Source organism: Suncus etruscus, chromosome 14 (assembly GCF_024139225.1).
Source record: "Suncus etruscus isolate mSunEtr1 chromosome 14, mSunEtr1.pri.cur, whole genome shotgun sequence".
In the NCBI taxonomy this organism is placed as follows: domain Eukaryota; kingdom Metazoa; phylum Chordata; class Mammalia; order Eulipotyphla; family Soricidae; genus Suncus; species Suncus etruscus.
Window position 1 is genome coordinate 61095959 of NC_064861.1, and position 15339 is coordinate 61111297.

General features: G+C 44.8%; 1 non-coding gene across 1 annotated transcript; it reads left to right on the top strand.

Annotated features, from left to right (window-relative positions):
• The first annotated feature begins 3015 nt into the window (after window positions 1–3015).
• On the top strand, window positions 3016–3122 carry LOC126028984 (U6 spliceosomal RNA). The gene has a single exon (XR_007502648.1). It is a non-coding gene; the product is annotated as a U6 spliceosomal RNA (small nuclear RNA).
• Window positions 3123–15339: the final 12217 nt, after the last annotated feature.

Consider the following 15339-nt stretch of genomic DNA (forward strand, 5'->3'; position numbering starts at 1 on the left):
TACATCTCACATTTTTATATTAAAACAAATAAATTATGCATTAGAATACAAAACACATATGCATTTTAAAATATTGTCTTCAAAACCCCATATTTGTTGTGGGTCATTTGGGGCTAGGATCCCAACCCACCTATTTCCATGTGTATCCCACATTTCCTATGTGTATCTTTTTTTTGTTTGTTTTTGTTTTTGGGCCACACCCTGTGACGCTCAGGGGTTACTCCTGGCTATGAGCTCAGAAGTTGCTCCTGGCTTCTTGGGGGACCATATGGGACGCCGGGGGAGCCGGGGGATCGAACCGCGGTCCGTCCTAGGCTAGCGCAGGCAAGGCAGGCACCTTACCTCCAGCGCCACCGCCCAGCCCCCACCTATGTGTATCTTTTAAGAAGAGTCACTTTGGGGTTTTTGCCAACCTGGGGGCTGTACCCAGGGCTTCATACCTACTAGGCAAGTACTCTACCACTGAGCCATATCCTTAACCCTTTATGAAAATCTCTTAAGGTTTCTTCCTTAATGTCTTAATGTAGTGTCTCAAATGTATTTTTTAATGAATTCATCAGTTTCCATGGACAAAATTTTAGCCAGGACCTTTTAAAAAAAAATCACATAAAGCCACATCTCTTTGGAATAAATAAGAACTATGTACACAGCAAGTGAGGTCTAAAAGATAGTACAGTAGATACAACATGTGCCTTGCACATGGCCACCCTGGGTCAACCCTAGCTCTTCATATGCTCCCCTGAGTCCTGCTAGGAGTAATTCCCAAGCATTGAGCCAGGAGTAATCCCTGAACTGAGGGATCCCTGAAAAGAAAAAAAAAGGAATTGTGTAATCAAGAATAGATGATGCTTAATAAAAGGGAAAACTTTTAAAAGGCTGAATCAGGGGCCGGAGAGATAGCACAGCGGTGTTTGCCTTGCAAGCAGCCGATCCAGGACCTAACGTTGTTGGTTCGAATCTCGGCATCCCATATGGTCCCCCGTGCCTGCCAGGAGCTATTTCTGAGCAGATAGCCAGGAGTAACCCCTGAGCACCGCCAGGTTTGCCGCCCCCCACCCAAAAAAAAAAAAACGGCTGAATCAGAGCATTAAGACTGGAGTTATGACACTTGCCTTGCATCCTGCTGACCCTGGTTTAAATTTCTAGTACCACATGGGACCCCCTGAATACTACTGGGAATAGGCCCCCCAAAATATAAAGAACAAATTAAAAGGCCCCAAGGGGTTGAGGAGATGACTCAAGTGGTAGAGCCCAGGTACAAGGCTCTGGGCTGGTCCCAGGCACCACACTACCCACACCCTGAACTCAACTAGGCATGGCTACTGAGACAAATTAAATGAAAAAGGCCTTCATACTAGAGATTAGAGAGACAGTCCAGGGGTTAAGGTATTTGCCTTGCATGCAATCAACCCTGGTAGGATTCCTGGTATTTCGTATAGTCCCCTGAGCATAGCATGCTGTGGCCCAAAATCAGCCTTTTCTCCTTCCAGAAAAGAGCATCCGTACCTTAGATGGAGAATTAACTCAATGAAATTACTTTCTAGTAAAGTTGACAATCTTCAATTCACTTATAGGAGCTTCTCAACTGTATCGCTTCTGCTATATTCCTAATAATAGTGGGTGTCGTGGCACTCAGAGAAGAGAGCAGAGAGTTTAACTTCTACTTTGCAGCGGTAAGTAGAGGGTATCTTGATTCCATTTAAGAAAGACTATGGAGGGCCCAGAGAGATAGCACAGCGGTGTTTGCCTTGCAAGCAGCCGATCCAGGACCAAAGGTGGTTGTTTTGAATCCCGGTGTCCCATATGGTCCCCGTGCCTGCCAGGAGCTATTTCTGAGCAGACAGCCAGGAGTAACCCCTGAGCACCACCGGGTGTGGCCCAAAAAACCAAAAAAAAAAAAAAAGACTATGGAAAAAAAAGAAAGACTATGAGAGGCTGCAATGGTGGCGCAAGCGGTAGGATGTTTGCCTTGCATGTGCTAACCTGGGAAGGACTGAGTGAGGTTCGATCCCCCAGCGTCCTGTATGGTCCCCCAAGCCAGGAGCGATTTCTGAGCGCATAACCAGGAGTAACCTCTGAGCGTCACCGGTGTGTCCCAAAGACCAAAAAAAAAAAAAAAAAAAAAGACTATGAGAAGAGAAATGAGAAGACCATCATTCTCTCTTGAGAATGTACTTGAACAACTTCTTTACAATTTTCCTCCATTTTTGCATGGATATTTTTTTAGAAGTGTGAAGTTGTAAGCTTCAACCTCATGAAAATTGTCTTCTTAATACATCTTCTCTACATGAGTACAAAGTTAAACCCCTATTGAGAATAGCACACACAATTTGTTTTTTTCTCTATATGGTAGTTCTCTTTTTCTTTCTTTTTCTTTTTAATTTATCTAAACACTGTGGTTAAAAGGTTGTTCATAATATAGATTTTTTTTCACCATGCACATTTCTTACCACTAATGTCCCCAATTTTCTTATCACACACACACCCACCTGCCGCTGGGGCAGACATTTTCTCTTTTTTTTCTTTTTTTTTTTTTTTGGTTTTTGGGCCACACCCTGTGACGCTCAGGGGTTACTCCTGGCTATGCGCTCAGAAGTTGCTCCTGGCTTCTTGGGGGACCATATGGGACGCCGGAGGATCGAACCGCGGTCCGTCCTAGGCTAGCGCAGGCAAGGCAGGCACCTTACCTCCAGCGCCACCGCCTGGCCCCATTTTCTCTCTCTTGCTCTCTCACTCTTGCTCTAGCTCTCGCTCACTCTCCCTCTGTCTATTCTTTTTTTATTCTTTTTTAGACACTGTGGTTTGTAATTTTGTTACTAAAGGGATATCATGCATATCAGTTCATCCCCTTTCAGCACCCAGTTCTTGTCCAGAGTGATCAGTTCCAACTATCATTATCATGGTTGTTCCTTCTTTGCACTAACTGCACTCCCCCACTATTTGTGGCAAGTTGCCTACCATGGCCTGGTTCTTCTGGCTTTCATCTCTATTGTCTTTGAATAATATTTGAATATTGTGCTCGCTTCGGCAGCACATATACTAAAATTGGAACGATACAGAGAAGATTAGCATGGCCCCTGCGCAAGGATGACACGCAAATTCGTGAAGCGTTCCATATTTAAAAAAAAAAAATTTGAATATTATTACCATACTATCTTTTTAAAAAAAATCCCGGGGCCAGAGAGATAGCACAGCGGCGTTTGCCTTGCAAGCAGCCGATCCAGGACCGAAGGTGGTTGGTTTGAATCCTGGCGTCCCATATGGTCCCCTGTGCCTGCCAGGAGCTATTTCTGAGCAGATAGCCAGATAGCCAGGAGTAACCCCTGAGCACCGCTGGGTGTGGCCCAAAAAACAAAAACAAAAAAGTCCCAAAAATTAGTGTGATTATTCTCTCTCACCCCCCTTTCTCTGACTCATTTTCTCAGCATAATACTTTCTTTTTTAAAATTGTTTTATTTTTTGTTTTGTTTTATTTTTTGTTTTTGGATCACACCCGGCAGTGCTCAGGGGTTACTCCTGGCTCTATGCTCAGAAATAGCCCCTGGCAAGCATGAGGGACCATATGGGATAACGGGATTAGAACCACCATCCTTCTGCATGAAAGGCAGCCTTATCTCCATGCTATCTCTCCAGCCTCTTTATTATTTTATTTTATTTTTTGGTTTTGGGGTCACACCCAGCAGCGCTCAGGGGCTACTCCTGGTTCTATACTCAGAAATCACCCCTGGCAGGCTCAGGGGACCATATGGGATGCTGGGACTCAAACCACCATCTTCTACATGCAAGGCAAACACCTTATCTCCATGCTATCTCTCCGGGCCCAAGCATAATACTTTCTTTTTTTTATTATCTTTATTTAAACACTGTGATTACAAATATAATTGTAGTTGTATGATTACAGTCATGTAATGAACACCCCCCCTTCACCAGTGCAGGATTCCCACCACCAATTTCCCAGATCTTCCTACTCCCCACCCCACCCACACCTGTACTCGAGACAGGCTTTCTTTTTCCCTCATTTATTCACATTGTTATGATAATTTTCAGTGTAGTTATTTCCCTAACTGCACTTATCACTCTATGTGGTGAGCTTCATGTCATTAGCTGCACCTACATGGGAGGATGGGGGGAAGTAAGGGTTGGGACTGAGGCAGTAAAATATTAGAAATGAGCTTTGTAGGGCAGTATCAAGGTCCCAATACAAGATGGATATTATGGATATATAGAATATATGCACACAACACTATCAATATGAAAACAAAGAGAAGAAATTTTCACTGACTGTCCCAACATAAATCAGTGCTAGAACAGCCTGCCCTCCTCCCAGAGCGCATTCCCATTAGCGTAGGGAGAGATAGGGGGAAAACCTGTTGACCCCTATAGAGTCCACCTATACCGGTGCCCAGGGAAAGACTGAAGTCTAGGGGAGAAAAACCCTATACCTGGCATGAGCTGGTCTCCAGAATCAAGGAGAAAACCGGAAGCCAAATGTCTGCCCGCCCTCCTCCCCATGCACCTCCCCCCTGGAGTATGAAGGGAGGGGGGAACCTGAGGACCACTAAGAGTCCACCTGAACCCACTTCTGGCCATCTGAGCTGGCACCCAGGGAAGGCCTGGAGTCAGGGGGAAAAGACAAGGACGGCTGGGGGCCTGCCAAGCCTCCCAGCACTCCTCAGGCTAGGAAGAAAGGCTCTGGTATGGGGCCTCCCCAAACCCCATAGCATAATACTTTCTATATCCATCCATGTATAAGGAAATTTTGTGACTTTATTTTTCTTAACAGCTACATAGTATTCCATTGTGTCAGAGTAATTACAGTTTCCTTATCCACTCATCTGTTCTTGGACATGTGGGTTGTTTCCAGATTATGACTATTGTAAATAGTGCTATGATGAGCATAGTATAGTAGTTCAGAGGACTTTTCTGAATTTTTTTGGACTCCTGGGATATATTCCTAGGAGTGGTATTGCTGGGTCATATGGAAGCTCAATTTCTATTTTTCTGTGAATATGCATATTATTTTCCCAAAAAGCTATACCAGTCAACATTCCCACCAGCAGTGAATGAGCATTCCTTTATTTCCACATTCATACCAGTACTGTTTTTTCTTGTTCTTTAGCACACACTTTTTTGTTTTTTGTTCTTTGGAGCCACACCCAGTGGTGTTGTCAGTTTACTCCTGGCTCTGCACTCAGAAATCATTCCTGGGGGCAGAGCAATAGCATAGTGAGTAGGGAGCTAGCCTTGCACATGGCCAGCCCGGGTTCGATCCCTGGCTGGCATCCCATCTGAGCATAGAGCCAGAAGTGAGTCCTGAGCACCACCAGGTGTGGCAAAAATAAAATTTTAAAGTTAAGGTTCGGACACTCCAGCTCTGTTCCTCTCCAGCCACCCTGCTGTGCCACACTCAGTCATAGCCCGCACAACTGGAGACACACAGCTGGGGACAGGACCAAGTCTGTGCATCTGGACCAAGGTCCCAGCCCTAACAGGGCACATCTGGCAGCTTCACCATCACAGGGCACATCTGGAAGCGTCACTGAGCCTGCCCCAGTATCTCCTTTCCCCCTGTAATAATAATAACAGTAATAATGACAACAACAACAATAATAATAATAAAAGTAAGGGTATTAAAAAAATTTAGGTTCGGAGTGATAGCACAGCAGTAGGGTGTTTGCCTTTCATGCAGCCAACCTGGGACTGACCCAGGTTCAATCCCCAGCATCCAATATGGTTCCCTGAGCCTGCTCAGAAATCACTGATTTCTGAGCACAGATCCAGAAATAATCCCTGAGCTCCTCCAAAAAAATCTTTAAAAAAAATAATAATAGGGGCCAGAGTGGTGGCTGGGTGTGGCCCAAAAACAGAAATAATAATAATAATAAGCTAAATAAAGATGAACTGTGATCTGTTAATAAAAATCACTCCTGACAGTCTCAGGTAACTATATGGGATGCCAAGTATTGAACCCAGGTTGGCTTCATGCAAGGCAAATGAGCTCCCAACTATGCTATCACTCTGGCTGGTGAACACACACTATTTTTTGAAATGTTGCTATAGGATGTTCTGGTCTATAAATATAAATTTAACTTTACTGGACTATAGAATTATATTTAAAATCACCTGAAAAGAAGAGTAAAGGAAAGTCAGTGCTCATTAAAAAGTGAGTGACCCAGGTGCTGGAGAGATAGCACAGTGGTAGGGTGCTTGCCTTGCATTCAACCAACCCGGGAGGGACCTGGTTCAATTCCCAGTATCCCATATGGTCCCCTGAGCCTACCAGGAGCAATTTCTGAGAGCAGAACCAGGAGTAACCCCTGAGTGCCGCTAGGTGTGACCCCCCAAAAAATCAATACATTAATAAATAAGTTTTGGGGCCAGAGAGATAACACAGCGGTGTTTGCCTTGCAAGCAGCTAACCCAGGACCTAAGGTGGTTGGTTCGAATCCCGGCATCCCATATGGTCCCCTGTGCCTGCCAGGAGCTATTTCTGAGCAGATAGCCAGGAGTAACCCCTGAGCACCGCCAGGTGTGGCCCAAAAACAAAACAAAACAAAAAACAAAAAAAAAGTGAGTCATGTCATTTCAGACAAGGAATGAACAGAAAAAGTGACAGATGTATGGAAGGATTAAAGGGAAAATAGTGCCTCACACCTGGCTAAGCATTTTCTAATTTAAACTTTGAGTCTCATTTTACAGATTTTGGGGCTGAGGTTAAATATCTTGCCCTAATTAATAGGACTGGGATAAACAGGGACTCACAACCTCATAATATAAAGTGTTTAGAAAAAAAAAAAAAAACACGAGGCTGGGGAGATGGCTCCATGTTTTACATAGAGAAAACTTGGGTGTTTGATCTCTAATACTACATGGTGCCTCAAGCACCAGCCAGGAGGAATAGGCCATAAGTACATTAAGGGTGTGATCCCCAAACAAAACCAAGAATAATAGATAAAAATGTTTGTAAGGTTGGAGGTGGAGATAAGACTGGCTGAAGAAGCAAAGCAATAGGAACAGAGATTTATACAAGAAAGAACTCTGAGTATTTAGAATTCATGTCACGATTAGTCGATATTTGTCAGTGCCATTGGACTGTGATGGCCTGAGTTGTATGTTGGGGCTAGAGTTCCTCAGCCCAGACTCCTCTGGGAAGCTCACAGATGAGCAGTGACAAGATCTACCTAGGAACAAGTAGTTCACCTCGCGATCATAAGAGAAACATCGAGGCAGGCAGAAGCCAGTGACATAGGCATGTCGGGCACAGGTTCACTCAGCGAAGCCACATCCCAGCTTCAAGGGGCTTCATACCTGGTTTCCATTATTCTGCCCCGGATATAGTACCTCCTCCTTCTCAAGATGCCAGGTTTGAGCCAGTTCAGTGTTCATTCTACTCACCACGACTGACAGAGAGTAGGCTCTGAGAGTGCGGCATCCAGCCTCCCTTCTTGGTCAAGTGCCCAGTCCTGACAGACCAAGTTTCATCCCTGACTCCTTTGGCACCACTTCCCAAGCTCTGAATCATAACAGCTTTTCTAGAGGCTCTAGTCCAATACTTGGCCTTCTCTACAAGTCTAGAGGCCCCTTTGGGACCCTCTTTCAACTTTCCAGACAGCTCAGGTCCTTCCACTTCCTCAAGCCCTCACCTATCCCTGGAGCCACCAGGAACCATGTCCCTGCTGGGATCTTTCCCAGTGCCTGGGCATGAGAAGGGTCATCCCAAACAGAAAACCCACCATTTCCCAAACCTTGTGCTCAAAATGGGGCAGACAAAAAATAGGGAAGGAAAGGCCACAAAAATCCTGGAGTGCATGCGATCAGGTCTTGGGGACAAAGGAAACCTCAATAAATAGCATTGTCTGCATAATGAGTCTAACTTGCCCATCCCGGGTCTTGTGTCCCACAGGTTCTCTGTATAATAGTGGCAGTCCTGAATCTCGTGAATTTCATTTTCATTGCCTTAGAAAGGGAAGGCGTGAAAAGGTGCATAGGCATCAAACTAGAACCAAAGTCCAGCGTCAAACTAGAGCCAACAGTCAGCGGCAAACTAGACCTGAACACCTATGTCAAAGATCCAGATAGAAACTAAAAGAGAAGCCTGTTGGTGTGCCCCCTCCTGACAATGATAACGTGCTCAAAAAGACCTGATGGCCTTCCTCATGATTCTATGTCTGTAAGAGAGCAGTTGTTATATCTGCCTAAGTCACCCATGTATGATCATAAAATCTGGTTTGCTCACTGGGAATGCCTCTGCCTCCTGATGTTTTTGAGGTGAATGCTCTATATCACCTGCTACTTCAGGGCCAGCTGGGGATAGAGGACACATAGAAGCAAAAGTTGGGGGTCAAAGAACTAGTGCTTGCCTTGCACATGGCTGACCCAGAACAGACCTCGGTTCGATCCCCAGTACCCCATATGGTCCCCCAAGCCAGGAGCAATTTCTGAGTGCAGAGCCAGGAGTAACCCCTGAGCATTACCATGTGTGGTCCAAAACCAAAACAAAACAAAAAGAAGCAGGAATTGAGAAGGGCAAGGGGATTTGTGACTGGCTCTAATCAATCTGCTTAGGCTGGTATTGTCCTTCCCTGGTCCCAAACTTGGTCAAACATGGCCTAAAAGTAGATTGGTGAACACCAGACTTTGTGGATGGCCAGACCTCTTCCTGGCAGCAGAAGAGACTGGGCAGTCATGAAAACTACAGTCTGTCATACCAGATGGTGACGATACCCAAATCTCTACCTGAGATGCACCCCATAGAACCACTTGTGAGGCAGAAATCCATACAGCCCATTAGTGAAATGGGCATGAGAAGTTATATTGGCACTATAAGTGGGAAATCAGGGATAGCAACAAAGAGTTCTGGAATATGGGGCATTTCTAGCTCAAGCTCCTGAGCATGTGAGTTAGAACAGTCTGGGAAAAAGCAAGAGAAACACAAACTAGTCATTGGAAATTTCTCTCTTGTCCTGCATTTTGAGGTCTGTTTCTAAAAGTGAGGCTGAGTCAGGGGTGAATTCACTCCTGTTTGGATACCTGGAAGCTTCTGACACTAACCTCCCATATTTATGTTTGGGGGTCCAACACTTAAAACTACCAGCAGGATAGTGAAAAGAAAAGTCTCTGAAAATACTCAGCTTGGGATGAAGCCTCCTCTCTAAAAGATGGTCAGAGGAAGAGGGTTGGGCACTTGGAGGCAGGATGGGATAGCAACCAGCTTTTCCTCACTTGGCTCGGGGAGACCATCTCAGTTAACTCAAACAACTCAAAGGAAAGGCTTCCCATAAATCAGCAAGATGAGATTTCTTTTTAATTACTCCTAAAACAACCTTAACCGATGAGTCCATATTTCTGTTTAAGATGTTCAACCCAGGACTGGAGAGATAGCATGGAGGTAAAGCGTTTGCCTTGAATGCATAAGGTCATTCCATAAGGTCCCCTGAGCCTGCCAGAAGAGATTTCTGAGCGTGGAGCCAGGAGTAACTCCTGAGTGCTGCTAGGTGTGACCCCCCCCCCCCCAAAAAAAAAAGATGTTCAACTCAACTCAGTGACCTTTTCGGAATGGAACTTAGGTGTCTAGTTACACAATCATTCCGAGCCTGATTTTTTTGCAACATGAGGACAGTAATCGTCTCTCCAAATGACTACTAGGGAGGGCAGTAATGGGACTTTTGGGGCCACACCCTGTGGTGTTCAGGGATCACTCCTGGTGGTCCTGAGAAAAGGAACTGGAAGTGTTCTCTTCAACATGTTGCTGACTATTATACAGAATGCACTGACACTGCCCAAGGGAATCAGGGACATGAATAACCATAACCAAGTAACCACAGAAATGACCCATCTGTTTCCCACTTCTCTAAGGCCTCCAGTTCTCTACTCATGCCCTCAACTAGCCTCAAGGTCCCCTGATCACTGCTTCTGCTCAGTCTATAAATACTTGATCCAGGGCTGAAGTGAAAGCACAGAGGTAGGGTGTTTGCCTTGCAAGTGGTTGATACAGGTTGGACTTGGTTCGATCTCAGCATCCCATATGGTCCCCCTAGCCAGGAGCCATTTCTGAGCGCATAGCCAAGAGTAACTCCTGAGCATCATCAGGTGTGGCCCAAGACCAAAAACAAAAAACAAAAACAAATACTTGATCCAGGTAACTCATCTAGAAAATGACTGAAAAAGGAACCAAATCCATCTCTGTCAGTCCTCTGAGTCCCAAGCTACAAGCTATTCTTCCTCCTTGTATAATGCTATTAGGATTCAGAGAGCCAGAGGTCTTGGTGGGAGCCATAGAGGGAGAAAGGAAAGGAGTGTGAAGTAAAATTCGGAGGAAAAGATAAGACTAAGGATAAGGCCCTGGCTAATTCTTGGATTCTCACCCAAGAATCCACCAGAGGGTAGAATCCAAAGAAGCCACAATATGGTCCAGCTGCACTTGCCTCAAACCCACAGGAAACTAACCGCTGGCACTTAAACTGAGAGGCAGAGCTGACAAAAAGAGGCAACCAGAGTAGAAGTCAGTGAAAGAAGGCTCTGGAGGCAGAGGGCCTTGTCACATGTTCCCATCAGGAGGTGATGCCCGAGTTTCAGGCAGAGTGAGTCTGATAACTGAGAAGCTCACAGGAAGCCAGCATCCTGCAAAGGTGCACCCTTGGAGAGAAGACAGAGGTGAGGCCCTCTACCATCCAGGGGAACAATCTCTGTCAGACCTTAGAGAGAAAAAGCACAAGAAAGACCTGAGAAACAAACCTTGTGCCTGTACTTTACACATACAAGGTGTGGGTTTGTACAAGCACCAAGCCCAGAAATCTTCCTGCAGCAACAATCTCCTTCATGCTCCAAATGACCATAAATATCAATGCCTGGGTGATGAACACCTGTGAGTCTGACAAGGCACAGAAAAATTCTAGGGGAAAAAAACAACAGTTTCAGGAGAATAGAAGCCCAAGAGCTTTGAAAAATACCTACATTCCCAGGGAATCTAGGATCCCACCAGGCCAGACCCAGGGCTGGAACCTTGTTCAGAGAAGGCCTGAGAAGAACCTCAACTATAACTTCTGACTGGTCTTTAGGCACTGCACAGTCAGCAGATGAAGGCTAAGTTACAAATAAATAGCCTGGACATGTGGTAGGCTACAGGAGTAGCCTCAACCCTACAGAATCTAGAAAGACTGAGAAAGAGTATTTTTGTTCCTCTTTCCAGAAAATTATGAGCATTTATGCTAATTACTACCTGAATGTGAAGCTAATACAAGATATGTTATGAACCAAATAAGAGAAATAATACAGTCTTTCAAAAAAATAGGTGTTAAGGGGCCAAAGCGATAGCACAGTGGTAAGACGTTTGCCTTGCACGTGGCCAACACAGGACGAACTCCAGTTTGAATCCTGGCATATGGTCCCTCGAGCCTGCCAGGAGCAACTTCTGAGCAAAGAGCCAGAAGTAACTCCTGAGGGTGCCAGGTATGACCCAAATAAAATAGATTTTAAAAAGTCACTAAACTCACAAGTGTCTATAACTTCCAATAAAGGGCAAACTCTAGATAGATGAAGAATCTGGTTTCCATAGGACTACACTATAGTACTAAAATGACATTTTCTTTTTTTGGTTTTTTGGCCACACCCGGCGATGCTCAGGGGTTACTCCTGGCTATCTGCTCAGAAATAGCTCCTGGCAGGCACGGGACACCAGGATTTGAACCAACCACCTTTGGTCCTGGATTGGCTGCTTGCAAGGCAAACACCGCTGTGCTATCTCTCCAGGCCCTAAAATGACATTTTCAGTAAAGAATAATGTAAGCAAAGAAAGTCTGGTCCCAAAATGACAAAAATATTACTATAAACTGCTTCTGTATATATTCAGATCTTAAAATGATTTAGACAAAGTTTTCTGTTTGATTGGTTGGGGTTTTAGTGTTTGTTTTTTGTTGTTGTTATTGTTGTTGTTGTTTTAAGCCAAATCAGCAGCCACTCGGGTTACTCCTGACTCTATGCTCAGAAATCATTTCTGACAGGCTCAGAAGACCATATGGAATGCTGGGGATCAAACCCAGATCAGCCATGTGCAAGGCAAATGCCCTATCACTGTGCTATTATCCGGGTCCTAGACAATATTTAAAATCAACAAGGGGCCAGAGAGATATCACAGTGAGTAGTGTGCTTAACTTGCACTCAGTTGACCCAGGTTTGATCCACGGCATTCCCATATGGTCCCCGGAGTCTGCCAGGAGTAATTTCTTAGTGCAGAGCCAGGGGTAAGCCCTCTTGGGTGTGGTCTAAAAACAAAACAAAAAAGTAAAAATCAAGGTTTCTAGATAGATGGGCTGGTTGCATGCTTTACATGAGGTTTGATACCCAGAACTGCAGGTTCCCTGAATGCTATTGGGAATGATCCTGAGCACAGTACCAGTGCTGTCCTCTAACACGATTGGATAATAATCAAATTAAGAGGCTTCTGAGACATCAAACATTCAAACATAAACAGAGTCCTGAGAATATTGTTAAAAATCTATTGTGTTCGTTATTTGCCAACTCATTCAATTAAGTCTACTTGGGACTTGTATACAAGTTTAGAATTTTACTTAAGTAATCATTCTTTTTGCATATATTTGCAGAGTCCATGATGTAATCCAGTGCCTCTCATATGTCAGGGATGTGGTCTTCCACTGAACCACATCTCAATTCACCATCTTTCTTTTTTTTTTTTTTTTTTTTTTTTTGGTTTTTGGGCCACACCCGTTTGATGCTCAGGGGTTACTCCTGGCTATGTGCTCAGAAATCGCCCCTGGCTTGGGGGGACCATATGGGACGCCGGGGGATCGAACCGCGGTCCGTTCCTTGGTAGCGCTTACAAGGCAGACACCTTATCTCTAGCGCCACCTTCCCGGCCCTCACCATCTTTCTTTAAAGTGAAAATCATCTTACCATTTCTTAAGTCACACAAATTACGGGCTAATTTTCGAAAACCCTTAGCAAGGTTGAAAAAAAGAGGGGTGTTCCTCACCTTAACAGGTATCTAGAGCTGGACAACGAGTACAACAGAAAAAGACACTTGTCTCACATGCAGCCAGCTTGAGTTTGATTGCTAGCAATACATTTGGTCCCGAGTCCCACCAGAAATGACCCTTAGTGCAGAGCTGGACTAAGTTGGGAGCACTACCAGGTTTGTCTCAACCCATTCCCTTCCCCCCCCCCAAAAAAATGGCATCCAGAGCCAAGGATGTGGCCTGCAACATTGTCTTTCCCAGAAACAGAAGAGCAGATGCTGAGGGAGAATGACTCAGCTGATATTCAAGGAAGATATCATTGGACTGCCTCATTGTACATGTGCTGAAATGAGGATTGGAAAGAAAAACAACCACTGAAGCAGGGCACTTCAGATGGTTGATCCATATACCTAGAACAAGTGGGAGATGTTAATTCAGTCGTTCGCACTTCTGGTCCCCAACCACTGCTGGGTTGGACCCCAGTGGCTATGATGGCCCTTGAGACCTGTGAAGGTAGTGCACTGCACATTTAGGCCTGAGCTAATGTGTTGAACATGGCTGGGAGTGACATTCTGGCTCTTCCCTCTGTGAGCACCACTGGGGAGTGCTATTCATACTAAAAATACACTTCCATGTGAGTAGCCTGCAGCAGGTAGTGGAGAGAGCCCATAATGTCAAGAAGCAGCCCAGGTTCTAGTACTCTGCTGCACAAGGAGATCACAGATATGTCAACCTAACCCACTGCATATATGGATCTTCATGTACATAGTTTTGGTTCTTTTGCAGGGCATGCTCATGGATTCCTGAACTAGAGGAGTTGGATGTGCTATTTATATGCTCAGAAATTATCTTAGAAGGATAGTCCATCCTAAGAACTCACCACAGATGCTAAATAGTGTGTTGACTTCCTACTTGCAGAGCTAAGATCAATATTCCCAAGAGGAAAATAATAAGGAACAAATGATTGAGAATGTCCTGCAAGCAAGAGAAAGATGAGACTCAGATTCTTGTGGTAGTGGTTGTTTTTGTTTTTGTTGGGTCAACCTAGTGAGACTCAGGGCTACAACTGGTTCTGAGTTTAGGAAATCTCCTGCCAGTGTTCAGGAGATCATGTGGTGCCAGGGATCAACATGGTCTTCTGCATGAAAAGCATGTCCTCCAGCCTCTTAAGGCAGTTCTCTGGTCTCCCAAGAGTCAGTTTTATTTTGGTTTTGGTTTTGTTCTTGGTCCATAACCAGTAATTACTCCTGGTGGCATTGGGGGATCTTAGAGCAACCCTAGAATTGAGTCCAAGTCAGCTGAGTGAAGGCAAGTGTCCTATTTGCTTTACTATCATTCTGGCCACTGAGAGATTTGTTGTTGTTGTTGTTGTTGTTTGTTTAGAATTTTTGTGATTGTTTTTGAATCACACTCAGTAGTGCTCAGGGGTCATTCCTGGTAGTGCTCAGGGAACCATATGGGATTCCAGGCATGCAAGGCAAATGTCCTGCTCACTATGTTATCACTCTGGCCCCTGAGAGTCCGTTTTAATCATAGTCGAGGCTCCTGTCTATCCCTGGCACGGCACAAATTTCTCCAAAGGGAATGACTCTCAAACTTCTGCCTATTTTAAAACAATTATGTGTCCAATGGACAAATTAAAGGGCCAGAGCACGTTTTGCATGTGGAAGCCCTACGTTTGACCTAGAGCCCCACTTGGTCCAAGCTTAGAAACCATCTGAGAAATATGACCATTTTTCTTTATAAGAGAAAAGGCTTCTGGGGCTGGAGCAGTGGCACAAGCGGTAGGACATTTGCCTTGAACGCGGCTAACCTAGGATGGACTGTGGTTCGAACCCCAGCATCCCATATGGCCCCCCAAGCCAGGAGCGATTTCTGAGTGCATAGCCAGGAGTAACCTCTGAGTGTCACCGGGTGTGGCCGAAAAATAAAAATAAAATAAAATAAAAAGAAAGGGCTTCTTTGCTTTGTACAAAATCTTGAAATCCAAGTAAAGATTGACAGTAAAGTTGGTAAAAGTGTCAATGGAGAAGTCATTTAAATAAAGATGACTGATATTCGGGGATATTTGGGATGGGGCTGAACAAGCTCAGGCCTCATAGGTGAAGAAGTCCTAGGACATGCACACATGCGCACACACACTATTCATGCATAGACACAGATATCTAATATTCCTGGATCTGATACTTTGATGAGTCCAGGGTGACAGCCAGCACCTACTGACAAGTTAGCCATTCCTTCCAAAAAAAGAATAGATTTTAAGTTTTGTTGTTTTGTTTTTTTAAGTCTTTTGGGCCATACCCGGCTATGCTCAGTGGTTACTCCTGACTATCTGCTCAGAAATTGCTCCTGGCAGGCATGGGGGACC